Below are 10,545 nucleotides of genomic sequence, written 5' to 3'. Positions count from 1 at the left end.
TGCTTTTGGTGTTCGAGGCGCAGGGTATCGGCCTGATCGCTTCTGGGGTCTTGAAAGATGATGCGGGAGCACCAAGGGGAGGTATCTAGGCGCCTCTTGGTAGCGCACTGTCGAAGGTTCCTGCAGATCCTTTGATGGCCGGCTTAGGTCCTGTGGGCAAGGTAGCTCGCGCTTGTGTAGGTTTAGGTACTTCTGGCTTGCTAGTGATTTCAACACCTGTAACTATATCAAAAAGAAACAAGCGAGTTGCTAGTGGACATATAGAAAAAAGATCAAGTCAAAATCTTTTAACTCGTGTGTCCCACGGATGGCGATAAATGATCAAGTATAGAGTAATCGGGTCGGGTTTGGTCCATGCTTGACATCAATGAAGGGGGATGTAAGGGTCAATTGGGTTTAACTCTTTGGTCCGGAGTACCGTGAATAACCCCCTGCAAGATGAGGATCTCAGCGGGGGTGGTTAAACATAGACCCACCATTGGCGAGTAGTCCGGTTAACGATGGCTCGCGCTAGGTTGTAGGGTTCGTGTTCATAGAGCGTTACCCGTATATCAAGGGTGTCTAGTGTAATGCTATAAGTCTGATAGCGCGGGTATAATTGCTCTATGTGCTACTGTTGGTAGTATATATGTGTGTGAATTGAATTCTAGATCCCCCTAATGCTTGGACGAAGTCCTTTATTTATAGGGCAATCCTTCTTGTCTTTTATCGCCACGTAATAAGGTTAAAAGGATCGTGGCCTGCCAATAGTACATCTTTGAGTAAGCTGACCCGACAAAAGCTAAAAGTGTTCTTGTCGAACTTGGCCTTTTGTCTGCCAGGTTTCCTCTGCCAGCTACAGCGTCGCCTGACATGTGCACGTCACCAATGCGCACTTATGGGATCAGCGTCGTAGTTGTCACTATAGCGCTATTTTCCTAAACGCGCGTTTCTTGCAATCCTTGTGGTAATGCTATTTGATGCGCTACACGATGCTATTTAAGCAGACCTATATGTGTATGTATGAACCTTGTCTTGCTATGTGTTACAAGTTGGGATTCCACCAACTAGTATTTGGACTACTTCAATATATGCTTATGCTACTTGGATAATATTTAATATGTTATAATCTAGTTATCTTAAAAGACAATGAATCATTAACACGCATAGGTTTGCTTAAGTCTAAAATAAGTTTATGAATGATTTAAACTTGATTTAAGTTGATGTCTTGGAACATGCTTAATTGATATTACTTGCATAAATTGTGAAGACATCATTAACACACTTAATTAATTACAAACAAGTTCAAATTTGAATACTAGCATGCTTTGTGATTAAAGTGGGTTGTTGTCACTAATAACATATTGACCAACCAATAAGAATTTAGCAAATGTGTTATTTACAAACAAAAGACTATGACAAAACTGAGAGTGCCTCAAATGATTATCATGACTTGTATCCAAGAATGTTAGACTTTCCACTTGTATCCAAGAATGTTAGACTTTCATTTCTCTCATGCCCTGTCTTTTAAACGAATCAACAAACTCACTCTTGTCAGAAGAAGTCATCAATCCGAAACATCTCGCAAGAGACGTGCAAGCTCCAACAATGACTCAGAGGACATTGACAAATACGACCCCGGTGAGGCATGAGGAGTGAAGGAAATCTCCTCTGAAAGCGAGGAGGAAAGCATGGAGAGAAACTACGAAGAATTCTTGAACCTAAACCGAATCGCAAGGGTTGACAAGATCCTTGAGAAAGAAGTGAAGCTCGGAAAGAACAACTCCAAACTCATGAAGGCTATAAAAGACATGGCAAAGGCACTTTCATGCAAGAGAGTTTAGGATGCATAATTAAGATGTGTGGTTTATGATACTTGTGAAGTCTATGTTTAATTTAACATTTAAATAAATGTATTGTGTGACTACTATGTTTCTTAGGAAATGTGTGATTGTCTGATTATTATGTGCAATAGTTTTATGTTTGTGTAAACTATAACACTTGAAAAAGGATCAAACAATTAGAACACTGAATGAGCACGGCTGACCGTACGGTCGACCGCAGACTAAACCGTGAACAGTCTGGTGTACTTTGTCTCATTCCTTAAATGTTGATTTAAAAACACTTTAAAGTACTATGTTGATAAAGTACTGAGTTGCAATCAATTAAACCACACCAAACTTGAAATTGAACATTAAAGTTTGGTACTATCCACATCCTTCTATAAAGCTCACTTATTATAACAAACAAACTCATCACAAATCAAACCTAACTCAAAGCATGAGATCCAAAGCTGAGGGAAGAGAAGTTCTTACTCTTTACTTATCAATATGCTCTCTTGATAACTTCTCTAAGGTAAAGTGGGATGCCTTCCTCAATCTAAGAGGACCACTATACCCTTTTCATATCAAGGAATTCTATGAAAACTTCCTATTTTCTCACAACGATACGAAGGTATCATTTTCGTTGTATGGAAAAAGCTATTCTTTGACTCTTCAAGAGTTTGGAAAGATCATGTAATTTCCTAATGAAGGGCGAACATTCTTTCTAAATCCAAACTCTTTTGACGAGTTCCCTGACGAGATGGACAGAGATAGTGTTCTTGAAACAATTTGTCAAGGATCACTCAAAACTAATTCCATCAACAAAGAGGGATTTCTCTATAAACATCTTTCTCCCACGCATGATCTTTGGCAGCATATCATTACCTTAAATGTTTATGGGAAAGGAGAGCACCTTGAGCGGTTGGACGCAAATGAAATCACTCTTCTATGGTGTCTCTTGAACTCGAACGAAGCTAATATTGCACTTCTTATGGAATTGATGTGTGCAAGGTGTAGTACGAAATAGATTATATTTTACTACGAAATACTATTAAATACAATACAATTTTACACAAGTTATTTATTTATTTATTGAATAGGATATACCAAAACCTTGCTACAACACTTATAGGCAGTGTACCTAATCGTAGAGTAGTGTAGTTTTTAGTAAGTCAGGTTCGTTCCACAGGGACTCAGCTAAGTTTAAGGCTATATTTATTTTAAACTATATTTGTATAAAAATATATATATATAAGTAATATTAGTATTGTTATAAAAGGGGGTTTTACCATTTAGTGACCGGTTTGTCGATTTTACGTCTTAAGTCGCAATCAAAACCTAATGTAAAATATTAAATAAAAATACAACTTAATTTAAAGCGTAAAGTAAATGACGATAAATAAAAATGCGATAATTAAAAGTGCAATAAATTAAAGTACGATAAATAAAATGACGATAAATAAAAGTACGATGAAATATGAAATAAAGGAATTATGCTTATTTAAACTTCCATAATCATGATGTTCGACGTGTTGATTTTAGTTTATTATCGAGGGTTAATTGTCCTTTGTCCTGGTTTATTTGATACGTCCATCTGGTTTTTGTCTATAACAGTCCATCGGTCATAAATATAAAGTGCGAGTATCCTCATCAAATTACCCTTATACCCGAAGTAAAATAATCCAACTAATTGGGGACTTAAACTGTAACAAGGTTTTAATACTTTGTTAATGATTACACCAGGTTATCGACTGCGTGTAATCCAAGGTTTTAATACGTTGTTAACAATTACACCAAGTGTCCTTGTATGTAATCCACCCCTATTTTAATGAGTCCATTGACTATTAATCCATCCCCGTGTCTGGTCAAATGGACAATTATTAGTATTTATAAATATCCCACCCATCGTGTCCGATCGAGTATATGTGGTTATTTATAAATACGTCAAATTGTAAATCTCTATATTAAATTAACGAACTATCATTCAGTTAAACAAATATACAGCCCATTAATTGTCCATAGTCCAATTTCAACAAGTGTCGGTCTTTTGTCCAAACTCCAATTATGGTCCAAAACTCAATAACCCCATCTTTAATATTTAGTCCAACATCACGATTACTTCAGCCTAAATAAGCATAATAATAACTTAGCCACGAGATATTAATTTAAAAAGATTGAACATAACTTACAATGAGTATTAATCGCGTAGTGTTACACGGACAGAATTTCGACTTACAAACTTTAAAACATTCACCACTATAACCTTATTATTATTATTATTAACTTAATATTAAAATTAAAATTATAATTAAAATATAAATATATATTGAGAGATAGAGAGTAATTGAGAAATATGGTGTAAATAAACCGTCGAATTCGCTGGCTATTTATAGCACCTGACCTTACTTTTCATCCCATGCCATTGCATGGATTTTGGTCTTGCTGACCATGCGATCGCATGGCTACCTTGGCCAGCTCACAATGATTTGTTTTCTAGTTTGCCGACATTTTATTTAATTATATAATATAATATATATAATTATATATAATTATATATATATTATATTATATTCATGTGCATAGTTGACTTGTAATTTTAGACCCGTTACGTCGCGCGTTGACAGTTGGATCATGTCCCGGTTCCAAATTTTCGAACGTCCTATCGTACTATTTATTATCTTGTACTTTGCGTTTCGCGGCTCGTACTCTTGTAACATTTAGACGTTTCTCAGCAATAATTTGAACCACTTGGATTGTACTTTGTACTTTTTAGCTTTTTGGTCTTTTGCGTCTTCAAATAGTCGAATCTGTCTTTTATCTTCACCTTTTATTATTTAAACGAATATCACTTGTAAATAGAGCAATTGCAACTAAAAGCTTGTCTTTTTTGAAGGATAATGCTATGAAATATATGTTCGTTTTTAGCATTATCAAATATTCCCACACTTGAGCGTTGCTTGTCCTCAAGCAATATAGAACTTGAATATAACTTTACTATAATCACTTCTTTATTCTTCACACTTTGTACATCAGCGATTTTGATACGGCGGTATGAACAATGATAGTAACGATGTGGTTTACAGTCCCACATGACTATAAAAATTTAGATCCATTAGGAAATTGGATCTTTATGAAAACATTTGATCTTTTAAAAATTCAATCTAGCTTTTACCCTAGATAAGTTTTCTGGAATAACCCTTCACCGGTGTTTGCAAAATGTTTTTGTGGGTTTCAGATTTGAAAATTTTAGCTCAAAAGTTGCGGTTTTTTGTCACCCACTTGCTAACCTTGTATTGGGAAAGCAACACGTCCAGTATACTTGCTCCGTATATTACCTTTCGGTAAACTACCGTCCGGTTGTAAAGGAAAGCGTTGAACAAGCAACTGTTAAGGCAATGTCTAATGACATGCTTTTAATTATGGTCTATATCGTGTTGGATGCAATTACTATCCTTTGTAGGAGCAATAGTAAAGATAACCCTATAGTTTTTCGGTCTGGCACAAGGTCCTGTCTTCGACCATGCTATGCAACCACCGTTCTTACGGTTGACACCCGATTTGGTTCAGGTGACCTAATGAATTCCAGGTGAATTCCTAGGATTTTACGTTCAATGGTAATGAACACATTGAAAATGGGTTTTCAAAAAACAAATCGGTTTGTAATTTTGATCAAAATATTTTCTCGTTCAAACTCGAGTTTAGATATCATCGAATTCCATGAGTTTGTAATTCTCAAACTTTAAAAGTCAATCTCAAGGATTGAGTAATATCAGGCTTAAAAGCTGATTTTTGATCTTTAAGGAGATTATCCTTTCTGGGATCTGATTCATTAGTCTTATAAGCTAATTTGCATGGTGCCCCCCATTGTACGAGACAGATCCTCTCATGGTTAGGATAAGTCTGACTACTTGGTGACCCTGTTTGATGCTGAGGTCCGTGGATTTCCAGCTGATTTTCAAGAAAACTTTTCAAGATTTTTCGTAGACTCTACAACTGGTCAGGACGACAACTTCCTGACCTAAATCAAGAAGCGCGTGTCTTTTTCTTGGAAGACTTTACTTCCTTTTAAATTCCATTATAATAAACTGGGTAAAACTGATTAATATTGTCCAAAACAAAAGTATCTTCAATTATTTGTACAAAAATATGTGATATATGTTCTAAATAACTTGGTAAATTTTTCCCACACTTGGCTTTTATTTTTCTTTCTTTGCCTTTTTATTATCTTCTATTCCATTTTAAATGAATTCAAGCGTTTTTGTTTGTTTCTCAATTTATGTCCTTTCCGAGGTAACAATAATTTCGGTGTTAACACCTAGTTTTATCGTTCATAAATATGTATAAACATGATTTTGAGTTCATTTAGTTAAAATTTTTTAAAATTTTTACTAGAAGTGGGTAATCAGTATATAAGACTATGGCTGTTCTTTATTATCAGAGAGCACTAGATTCTAATACAATTACTGCGTTACTAGTAAAGTTTAATGGTGGCTATTAAATCAAGTGTATAAGTCAAATTTTTAAAACCGAAAGAATTTAATCCCTTCCCACACTTAAGATCTTGCAATGCCCTCATTTGCAAGAAATCAGTAACAATTTAAATTATTGAGGGTGATTAGCGTAGAAAAATGATTAAATTTTACCGAAGTTTCCAAACATATTGTTGTTTGTTTGAATGATAAATGGTGCACATCATTTGTTCATTCCTGCAGTTGTTATATCACATTTAATTTGCATCTTGTCGTCAAAATTAGTTGCTTTTGCTGAACTTAATGCCAGTCTTTGAAAATGCGCTGTTTTACCCTGTTATTTACATGAGATAAAATATATACAATACAAATATAAACATGCATGGTAATTTGAAATGGGACTTAATATCCCACTTTCAAATTACAAAAAAAAAAAAAAAAAATTAAATATTAGTACAAAATAATAAAAATGTTAAACAATACATAAAAGTATCAAAATGTTAAATGTTTAACATAAATAGATAAAAATAATAAAAGATAAGAAATCACCAATGGAACACTATTGATTTGGATAGGAGTTCCAGTTCATATCAACGCTCGGGTTCCATGATTGGTGATAGGTATCCTGGTAGGCTTGATTGGGGTTGTACAGGTCAAAGGGTGGTCGCATGTCGGGCTGATATGGTGGATAGTAAGCAGGTCGAGTCGGGATGTAGTTATTTGGTACCTGATATGATAGCTGGCTCATGATTTGGTGCTGATGAATTTTCCAGCTATGTGTTGGCGTCGCCTAGAAGTCTCATACCTATTCGCGGCTTGCCACTGCTCATACTGACGATACCTATCCTCATTACTCATTTCCACCTCATCTATATGCTAGAAAACGTCAGTAAAACTATCCCTAATGACATCCCTGATGTCATCTGCTTCCTCCATCTCCTCATCCAAACCCCTCTCTACCTGTGGATGGGTGCCATGATATGGTATTGGTATATTGTGCCTCTGTTTTAGTACCTTTGCACCCTGATAAACCTGTAAACCTATAGTATCGGTTTGTTCCTCAACCACCATCATTGGACCCCCCGTGTTCCCTATCCATATCTAAATACTCTCCAATGAGAGTAACAAAAATGCCTCATCCTATTATTCCCCCGTCCTGTATACCTTCCACAACTTTGGACAAATAATAACCAACACAGTAGGGAATATTAACAAAGCCTTTAGTGTCTCGAATACACTTAAGGTAGAATAAATCGTTTAGAGTCATTTTCTCCTTGTTTTTACCTCTTTGTGTAATCAAGTTAGCTAAAAATCTATGTATTATATGAAGCTCTGCTTTGTTAATATCTAAATAGGAGTGTCTTCCACCCCGCGTAAACACATTAAAATTTGACATACATCTCCATATGGCGTTAGCGTCAAAATCTCTATCTACCCTCTCACCTTGATAAATTAAAGCTGTACAATCAGGTGATAATAATTCAGCGGGGGTGTAAATCTGTAAAGCTCTAGCCATGTCTATCATAGACATCCTGTACATCCTACCTCCAAGTAAAAAATCTAAGAAAAGTCTTATCGTCTAACCTATCTACATCCTTATTTAAGGCTATAGTACTCATTAGCTCAACACACCACTCCTTATATACAGGCCTACGAGTGGTAAATAAACGTTCCCAATCGGGAAAAGAAGAGCTGCCATACCTTTAGATTAGATGCTGCCTAACTGAGTTAGCTAGGTTGACCCCTTCCAAAGGCTCCCAATCTATTACCCTTGGTACTTCTACATTTTTGGTCCAAAGCTTAAATTTATTACTTTGGTACGTCAGGTAATCTCTCCAACTTCTATCAAACCTTAGATTGGGGTGTAACTCCCGTTCATGAATTCTTGAGTGTTCTATTACATGATGAACGGGAAATATTACGTAGGCGGTAAAAAATTGTGGCTCTGGCTCATAGTATGACACGTGTTGATCATAATGTTGTTGTTGTTCAGGTTGTGGTTCCGGTTGTGATTCTTGATCAGGTTCTTGTTCAGGTCATCTAGACGATGTTGCACCGTCCGTATCTGTATTTCTCTGCAAAACACATTAAACACAAAATTTGTGTATCCAAATATGCTTTAGTGTTAGCAAAATAACAAATTAAAACAATTATAATAACATGTTTAATCCATATTAAACTTATACTCATTTTCATATTTTTATCAATTCTACAATTTTTCAAATACGCACATATGAAAATGCATACATTGTTCCTAAGCATTCAACTCAAATAACATGTTAAAATAACCATTACTAGCAACTAAACAAGTTTCAAATGGCATTTATATCAAAATAATCAAGTTCATAAATTTTAGACTTAAAAAGTCCACTTTGATGTTCAAAAATCATGTTTAGGATCAAGGTTTGGATCATTTAGCAACCTAAACATGTTACGCTACTTAATTTAGCAATAATTCATAACAAAAATTGGCCATAACCTATTTATATCAAAAAGCCTCAAATTGCTCAAGAACACAAACCCTAGATTTCTAAAAAATTGAAGTTTAAGGCTTCAAATCATGACAAATAGCATCAATCTAGGCTATACAAGCATAATATATTAACAATTTAACTCTAATTAAGCTAGAAATTATCAAAATCAAATTAGTTAAAAATTAGCTCAAGAACACTATAATTCGAATTTAAAGAGTTTTAGGAGTGAATTTTGATACCTTCTTCCTTTCAATTCCAAGAAAAGGCATGCTTAGGAGTGATTTGTAGCATGAAATTTCAAGTAATTTGATGAAAAATTGATGATTTTAGAGAGTTTTGTGTGTGTGTTTTCGTGGATGTGTGTGTGAAAGTGAGACAGAGAGCACAGCTCATTGGGTTTTTGTTTCTGTCCAGTTCAGGGTACCAATACGATCGCATGGATACCCAGTGCAAATCCCATGCGATCGTATGGGGTGTGGCATTTTTTTTTTTAAAAAAAACCTTTTACTAGTAAAACAATTAATTAATTTATTTAAAATTTTGTTTTCCTTTTAGATTGAGGGCGTTTCGGTACGTTCACCTAGTTCGTCCCTCGACAAAATTTTAAAATTTGTCATTTTTTAAAGCGTTGTTTTAAAAGCAAAGATTTTTTTTGGGTTTTTTTAATGTTTTTGGCATACTTTAGATCAATAAAATTAAAAATAATGATAATAAAATTTCTCGTCTCGCCCTTAGGTAAAGCAATTTCGGTTCAACGACTTAATCTTCAACTCACGACGAATTTTTAAAAATCAAATTTTTAACTTAATGAAATTCACACCAAACTTAAATTAAAAATTCATAAAATAACATTTCATATAAATATTATTAATATTTATATACATTAATTTTAGAAACTTATATTTAAAAATAATATAGTTATATATTAGTTTTAAAAACAGGGTAAAAATAAAATAAAAATCTTTTTGGTCTTGTATCCCACTTTAATCAATCAAATATTTACAAAAATATACGTCTCTCTTTTGGGTAAAGTAATTTCGGCTATTTTACCTAGTTTTACTCCTGACGAATTTTTGAAATATTTTGAATTGATTGATTAAAGATATTTATACCTTATGAATAAATGGTAAATTTCGCAGTGATGTAATAAATTTTTGTATGATATCAATAATTTCGGTTTCGCATACCTAATTTTATTGAATATCAATTTAATACTTTATAGCGAACGATTCAGCATTTATTATCAAAAGATTAAAAGCAATAAAATAAAAAAAAAATAAAAAAACTGTACATACCTACATGTGAGATAGAATTCTTAGAAACCTGCTTTAGCCGACTCATAGGAGAGTGGTGTGATTTGGTTTTCCATAGCTACCTAAGCGTAACCTCAATTTTTCAATAACTTTTCTTCTAAACATATGAACGGTCCTTCTCTGCATAGAGTAACAAATTCGGTATTTGAATATGTTTGATTGTTCGAACATTTACCTTCGTGTGACCATTTTCCGCATTTATGACATCTTTTAAGGTGTCGTACTCTTCTTTTTGTTGTGAATTTTGATTTTCCTTTACCAAAATGTGTCTTATAATGATTCTTCTTGAGTTCTTTCCTCACTTCGTCCATTTTGCCTCTTATAAATGATACCAGTTCAATCGGGAAGATGTTATTATTACGTTCAGTAATCATAGTGTGTAGTAGTAGACCATGGTTTAGATCAAAGGAATTCTTCATCTCGTAAAACCTAAAAGAAATAAAAATTCAGAATGAAGGGAGAAGACTAGTTCTTTAGGATCTGCTAG

This window comes from Rutidosis leptorrhynchoides, chromosome 3 (genome assembly GCF_046630445.1).
Source record: "Rutidosis leptorrhynchoides isolate AG116_Rl617_1_P2 chromosome 3, CSIRO_AGI_Rlap_v1, whole genome shotgun sequence".
In the NCBI taxonomy this organism is placed as follows: Eukaryota; Viridiplantae; Streptophyta; class Magnoliopsida; order Asterales; family Asteraceae; genus Rutidosis; species Rutidosis leptorrhynchoides.
The sequence above is the reverse complement of the archived record's forward strand: the minus strand, read 5'-3'. Positions refer to the sequence as shown.